Genomic DNA, 8,128 nt, shown 5'->3' on the forward strand with positions numbered 1-8,128 from the left:
TAAATCTTAAATGCATACTGCTAAGGGAAAGAAATAAGTCTGAAAAAGCTCCATACTGCATGAGTCCAACTACATGACATTCCAGAAAAGGCAAAACTATAGAGACAGTAAATATATTGATCAGTACTTATCAGGGTGTCAGGAAAGCGATAAGCAAGGAGAGCACGGGGGATTTTTTGGAGACAGTGATATGAGTCTGTATGATACTCTGAGTGTAACGGTAACTACGAGATATTAATTGTCAAAAACCATGGAACTTTACAACACAAAAAGTAAACCCTAATGTATGTAGTTTTTTTTTTTTTTTTTAAGAAGTCCAATCCTAAGACAAGATGCAAAATGTGACAAAACCACCTAACACTAACATGAACCAACCTTACTTAAAGGGGTTGGGGAACAAGGTGCTGCTGACCCAGGTAGTTTTAGAAACGAGTAGAGTCTGTGAAGGCAAAAGGAACTGTACATAAGCCCTGTACTCTAGCTGACAAAGTTGTTTCCCAAGAAGTACAAGTTAACAATTCTGATATTACACTATAAACTGTTCATTGAGAGTGAACAATTAAGTAAATGGATGATAGTGGCTGGTAGGAGTCAGGCTTTTCATATTGGAGTGGCAAACCACAGAAAAGCAAAGGAGAGAGCTAGAATGGTCCATGTGGCAATGGATTAGAGTTAAAAATGTCAGTGTGACCTCATGTTTGGCTCAATATAGATATAAGTGATTACATACAGATATGTATAGATACACACGGGCAGTACACACACATTGTCTCTACCCTGTCAACTAAGATGGTCTAAAAGCAACAAAACCTCTGTAGCAATGAGCACACTCAACACCCAGATACTGATTTCGTACACTATTCCTCAATAAAAGAAGCCATGACTCCTTGGAGTAATGGCTGATCCGAGGGTAAGGGCAGAAGATACACAAAACGAGCCTGTAGCATCATCACTTTTAGTAGTACCAGAAAGGGAAGAGGTTCCTAAGACACACACACACACACAGATGAAAGTTTGCCAAAGGGACACAGGAGGCAATTGAAAGAACTCACAGTGGCCAAAGCTGGAAAAATTTGAGGGGAAAAAAATTGTAGCCTACAACTATAAACCAAAGTATACAATAAATACCTATCAGTTTATACTGACATAAATAAATGACTGAAAAAATAAATAGAACAGAAAATCCCCAAAGATAATGTGAAATGATTTATAATACATGGACACCCCATCCACTGTGGGGTGCAGCACACACAGCTCTCTGCTCCATAAGGGTGCACTGCACGGGGTGACTCTCTTTAGTGAAGAAAGCTGACAAGCAGGACCTCAGTCAGGTGAGTAACAAGGTCAATGTGGACAGTGGAAAGTCATGTTGACAGTAGGCTTCATTGACATGCAATAAAAATGGCAGTTTGCTTCAGGGTCTCCATTCCAAAAACCCCTAACTCCAGTCCAGTTACAAGGAAACATCAGAGTCCAGCAGATATCAGTTGGTGAACATCCCACAAAACACCTGCCCAGTACTCTTCAAAATAGGAAAGGTCATTAAAAACAAAAGGTTCTGGAGACATGATGACTAAATGTCATGTGGGATTCTCAGACAGAAAGGAAAATTCATGGGAAACTGAAGAACTCTAAGTATGGTCTTTGGCTAATCATAATGTCTTAATACGGCTCCAATAGTTACAACATGTGCACCTCACTAGTGTAAGATGTCAAACTGGGTATGAGGGTACAGGGATTCTCTCTACACTGTCCTCACAATAATTTTGCAAATCTAAAACTGTTCTAAAATAAAAAATTCATTTTAAGAAATCAACAATTAAAGAAAAAAAGACCTAGGTCACCGTTAGTCTATTTATGATAGGAAAACAACTTTATCACCAAATTAACAAATTCTGAAAAATTGTCACAAATTTTCAGGCATCAATATTGCAGAAGTCAGGGTGAGGCATCTTTAGAAGAACCTAGAAGATCCAAGTTTATAGGAGATAGTCAAGATTTTATCACTTACATCACCCTATTACTCAAAATACATCTAAGATCCCTTTGATGAAGGTATGTGGTATGCTCAGTCATAACTGAAGCATAGGAAAGTGTCAGCTTTGTCTGACACTGAAACATAGGAAAGCTTTGTCTCAAAGTATTTCTCAATGCTCACATTGAATATTCAGCTCAGGACACTGAATGTTCCAGAAAACAGGGTATAAACTGTGGCCCCTGCTGCATGTACAGTGTGCAAGGTGCTTTGTACTCATGGCTGCTCTCCTCACTCAAGCTCTGCAAGACAGGGGTTATTATTTCCATTTGATAGATATGGAAACTGAGGCCCAGAAAAACTACAATGGTTTGTCCAAAAGTTCCATAGGTAGCAAGTGAAGGAGCCTGTCTTCAGAATCCTGTCTGCCAGGCACTAAAGCCAGGGGCCAGCTTCCTCCTCGATGCTAGCTTCTGCCGGAGGTCCCTTGGCCTCTGCACAGCCCAAGATGTGCACAAGCATAGAGCCAGGAGGGCCTGCCCAGCTATGTGCAGAGCTCTCTGGATAAGTGGGCATTTCTGTGAGCAGTGTAGATGCTTCCACAGGAAACAAAGGTTTCTTCCTACGTGGAGAAAGATCAGGAATCATTTTGAATCTGTGCCCTTGAAACAAAGCCAAGGTCTAAAAGCTTTTATGGAACCCACATGAATCACAGTCATCAATATGCCATTAGATCCTGGACGTTAATTCCCTAAAAGTGTTTCTGAACCTTTGAAGGGATTAACTCCTTACTGTATGAAAGCCACTCCCAACCTATAGTTGCTGGCTTTTCTCTATTTAAATGAGACATTGATTTTATTTATCTATCTCATTAAACTTACATATATAAAGCTGTTTCACAAGTGATCCTTTCCATTTAGTTCCTGAATACTAGCAGGATCTCCCTTCAACTTGTAAAAGTTCTTCAGATCCTAAGCCTCAAGCAGCAAACATGGCGGCACCCTCCCTGGCTTCTTGATTAACACAGCATCCTTCAAAGGTTCAGGGAGGCAAAGACCCAAAAATCTCTCAGAAGCAATTTAATCTTAGAATTGGACAGGATTTTTAGAAGCCTTCTGGCCTGGCTATCCCAGCACACAGACCCCTCCCTCCCAACCCTACTTTGTGCCGGCTGCAGAATACTTAGGGAGCTGCCCCAGTAACACACGCTGCATGGGTCCTATGTGCCTAAGCATGCACCTTTCATACAGAACCAGTCTAAATCTTTTTCCAAATTTCAGCACTCCAAACAGCATGTGTGCATGACCCCCAGGAAGTAGAGAAGAAGGGCAAAATGAGTCAGGCTCTCTCAGTCAGACTAAAGTTCCTCAGCCCTATCACTTTATTCACTTTGAAGCAGGACATGGGCTTTGCCAATGGAGAATCCTGGGCTGAATCCTGACACCAGTGGCATGACCTTGAGAAAGCTTCTTGATGCTTCCAAATCTCAGTGTCCTTACCTGCAAGGGCCTACGTGGGCAGTCACAGGTTAACACATGAGTGCTCAGCTCTGCAGCCAAGCAGATGATGCAGTGCATAGCTCTGACACTTCCCCCCTGTACACACCAGCATCAGCCCACTGTCTTTCCCTCTTCCAGGCGCCTAAGAACAGGCGCAGCACACAGGGAAGCAGGACTGCCTCCATCACTTGTATGCCATGCTCCTAATAATATAACCTGTACTTGGCAACTGTCCTCTGGAATCAACCTGATTATGCCTCAGAGAAATATCATCTACAATGGCCCAGAGAAGAGCTCAGTGCAAATGCAGATTCCCATGCCTCACACCCTCCCATCAGAATCTGCACTTTAAAAATCCAACTGGTTTATGTGCACATTGATGGTTCAGAAGCACTGGCCTAGGTCCCAAGAGACAAAAAGGCCAATTCCAAGGTTTCTATGGGGGAATATTTTGAAGCAGAAAGCCTTCTTCTTCCTCTGCCCCTGTTGTCAGTAACATACCAACAACTAGTCAGTATGCTGAAGAGTGAGCAGGGCTGGCCTGAGGGCCCAGAGATAAAAGTCATAGATAGAAAAGGACAGAGAGGTATGCTGACAAGTCTCGTGGCCATGAGATGTTGTGCTGTCTTCTTACCGACCCCTTCCAAGCACTTTCTTGAACTCTAAAGTTATAGAGATAAATACTGACTTTTTTAAATAAACAAACACCCAATTCCTAGACGTAATTCCCACTGGGAGGTAGAAGAGTATCAACCTGAAGCGGGAAGAGAAGAAGAACCACTGGCCCTTCCTGACAATCTGAGAGGCAGTGAGCTCATCCTGAAGAACAGGGTGGAGGCTGTGTTGGCACTGCCCCTCTACTTGGCCACAATGCCTAACCTAAACTGCCATGTGGGAGTCGGGCAAACTGAAACAGCACTTGCTGATCAAGCCAAAAATCATCCCTAAATCTAGAGCATTTAGAGTATAGGAGGCAGAGAGAACAGAGACAGGAAGAGAGGCAGAGGGTACAGCAGAATGGAGAAGGGGATGGAGACCCTGCCCTAGCAAGGCCTGCCACACATCCAGCCTACAGAGACTCTGACCACCCTCTGACCACCACTTTCAGCCCGACCAGGCACCCAGGCAGCACCCACAGGATAAACGAGACTATTGCCAGATGCTACGAGCCTGAAGCAGGGGTAAGCCCCTGGCTGCATGGTGAGGACAGATCCCTAAGGTTGTGGCTTTCCTGTTTAGAAGGCCTGGGCACTATCATTTTACAAAAGCCCCCAAAAGACTCTGATGTATAATCAGATGGAGGAGCCTGTGCCAGGAGATGGTTCAGTTCATTATACTTAGAGTTTCTGCAGTAACAAGAATGACTTTCTAAATATAACACTGCTAACATAAAGGTGGAAATGACCACTGGCACCAGTATCCTCAGTGGTGGACGTCTATAAGGCACATGGAGGGTTCTTTTCAAGACTGATCTTCACAGTGACACACATGCATACATACAAAAGAATGGCATCCCAACACTAGGCATGACCTATGCCTCCCTCATCTTTACCTGGACTGAGCCAGGGAACACTAGAACCATGTCAGCGTTTTATTTCTGTCTCCTATGTGTCTGACAGGGTCAGTATTCATGGCTTCCAGACCCTTTTGTATAGTCTATGAACTAAAAATTGTCTTCACAATTTTAAAAGGTTGAGGGGGTAAAAAGAATTTAAAAGACAATGTGTGACCCACATACCTAAAATATTTACTATCTGGGCCTTTACAAAAAACATATGCAGAACCCTGGCTCCTGGCAACCACAGGGCCCAGATATCCCCATCACAACTCCACACTGGTAGGTACGCCTGCCACCTCGACAGGAAAGCCCTGAAGTGCCTCAAAAGGGTACATCCAGGTGGAAGTACATTGTCAGTTGCCAGCACTCTCTCTTTTTTTTTTTGTAGAGACAGAGTTTCACTTTATGGCCCTTGGTAGAGTGCCATGGCCTCACACAGCTCACAGCAACCTCCAACTCCTGGGCTTAAGTGATTCTCCTGCCTCAGCCTCCCGAGTAGCTGGGACTACAGGCGCCCGCCACAACACCCGGCTATTTTTTGGTTGCAGTTTGGCCGGGGCCGGGTTTGAACCCACCACCCTCGGTATATGGGGCCGGCGCCTTACCGACTGAGCCACAGGCGCCGCCCAACCAGCACTCTCAAGAAAAACATAGCCACTAACTGCAAGACCCCAGGGAGCATCAAGTGTGGCCTAACTCTGTGTATATGGGAACCACATGGCCAGTGTAACAGGAGCAGGTAACAGGAGTCTCTGCAAAGCTCCTCAGCCAGTGAGGCCCTGTGTGCCAGCCCCACAGTCACTTACCCACTGTGCCCATATCTCCTGTCTGGATCCTACTGCCACCCCATAAAGAGGCCCTTGCTTACAGGGTGCAGCCTCAGGCTGAAGGTGTGCTAGGTATAAGTACCGACAGCAGCACCCCTTGCTTGGTCCAGTGGCCAATACAGCCAGTATCCATGGTTTGCTGATCACAGGACATCAACACACAGAGGGGGCATGCCCAGCACCATACTGCACAGACAGCAACAACCAGGTGCCCCTGAGAAGGGGCCAGTTGGGATCTTCCTGCTGGGCCCTAGAGAGCTCCTCACACCCAGCAAAGGGCCCCGCACAATAGACTCAGCACACCAAAGCCAGAGAAAGTGGCATACTTCCCTAAGATGGGTTCCATGGAGGTTAACTGGAGACAGGCTCCCAGAAGCCAAAAGAAAACTGGTATTTGGTACCTTTGAGATCAATTGTCATGATGCATTCAGCAGACAGTGGCGCTCTGCGTCCTCCATCAGCACTATATCACATCACTTTGTAGGTCATGCAGCTCACAAAATTGATTTAGGAGAGATTATTCAATTCCACTTTACATTCTCATGTTTGGAACTCTGCCAGAAGCAAATTCTGTTCTTCCAGAGGTCAGGAAGCTATGGACAAGGCGATCTCTTGCTATTGAGGATGGAACTCCATATTCCATTTACAAATTTCCTGTCAATCTTCAAATTACTTCAAATGCAACTACCCTTCACTCAGGCAGTGTTTTATGTCCCACTGTCCACTGCCTTCCCATTCTGATCCCCTCCCCAGCTACAGACAGGGTGTCTGTGTCAGGGTGTGCTTGCTAACCATGGCAAACATGCTGCCTGTCTCACATCTAGAAATCCCTGCTTGTGACCCTGCTTCCCCTGCCAATACATCTCTTCTCTGCAGGAAAACATCAGTTCCCCTCATTCCTGGTGAGCTCTGCTCTACCTCACACCAAACCTGCCCTTCTCCTAGCCACCAGCAATTCCACACTGCCCAGGGCTTATGCCAATGTACCCTGGAGGCATTCCCTGAGTCCAATGCAACCTGGCAGTGCACCCTCCGTTCCTCCAACTGACCATCTGTTCTTCCCGCTCCCCCTCACTTGTCTGAGTCTCTGCCCCATGGAAGCATGTCTTCCCTTTTGACCTCTTGAAGTCAGAGGCGCTGCCTCAGTCCTGGGTTCTTATCTGTCTCTGTACCCCCACTTAGTAATCCCACCCATCCCTCTCAACACAAACCAGACCTAATCTGGTCTCATCTCCACATCCCCATCTTCTCCCAAACCCCACTCACGTGCAGCATCTGCTCCTATTTCCTTCCAATGGAAAGTGTCCAAACCTCCTTCCAAGTGTGACAACCGTGAAGCCACCTTTCTAGGTCATGAGACCAGAAAGGGTAAAGGGTGCCTCCCCTTTTCATATGGTACATCCACATTCATGAGCTGGCCCTGGGACCTCTACCACCAAACTTTACCCCCGACCCAACCATTGCACGCCTCCATGGCTACTACCCTGATGAAAACTGCCATCACCCCTCAGGATAAGGCAGAAGCCTCTTGCTGGGAAGCAACAGGCAATATCATCACGTTGGAGCCTGGGCCCATCCAAGCCACTGCTCTGCTTGAAACCCTACAATGACACCCTCTTTCCACAGAGTAAAAGCCAAATCTCCATCAGCCCACGGCCCTAAAGACCTACTCATACCTCTCTAGCTGCAGTTACCTCCTAGTGCCATCTCCCACCCTCCTCTCTGCTCTAATGACACCAAGCCATCCCAGCCAACCTAAAATACTTGTCCACAGAAGCCACTTGTCTGAGTCCCTGCCCTGCTCCAAGGCTTCCCACAGACGTTCCTTCTCCATGTCCTAACACCCTGCGAGAAGGTACTCAGCCTGCCCCCAGCCTGCACTGCTGCTGTTACTGTGTGCAAGTAAGGTCTCTTAACACATCTGATCACTGCTTCTGTCCCTCCACAGCACAAGAGGCTCCTCAGGTGCCAGAGGTTTCTGACCTGCTCACTGACACTGCCCATGCCACAACAGGGCCTGACACTTAGTAGGCACTTGAATAAAACCACTGTTCCTCTAAAACCTAAGGTCTTAGAAACCAAACTAAAAATAGAAATGCAATGAGTTACAGTTGGACTGTGTATTGGTGTCTAAGGAACAGGAAGGCTGCAATGTGGTTAAACAAAGTACATAGAGCATATGGCAGGAAGGGAGGCTGAAAGGCTGTTACAGGCCAGGTCAGGGATAGTCAGAAGGCCTTTGCCAAACACCATGAGAGCTCACTCCTCT

The 8,128-nt window shown here is 46.3% G+C and overlaps 1 protein-coding gene across 5 annotated transcripts in view; it reads right to left on the reverse strand.

Moving 5' to 3' along the window:
- PCBP3 (poly(rC) binding protein 3) overlaps window positions 1-8,128 on the reverse strand; it is a 273,796-nt gene that overhangs the window by 210,365 nt on the left and 55,303 nt on the right. The window lies entirely within an intron of this gene.

The sequence above is a fragment of the Nycticebus coucang genome, chromosome 16 (genome assembly GCF_027406575.1).
Source record: "Nycticebus coucang isolate mNycCou1 chromosome 16, mNycCou1.pri, whole genome shotgun sequence".
NCBI classification, from domain to species: domain Eukaryota; kingdom Metazoa; phylum Chordata; class Mammalia; order Primates; family Lorisidae; genus Nycticebus; species Nycticebus coucang.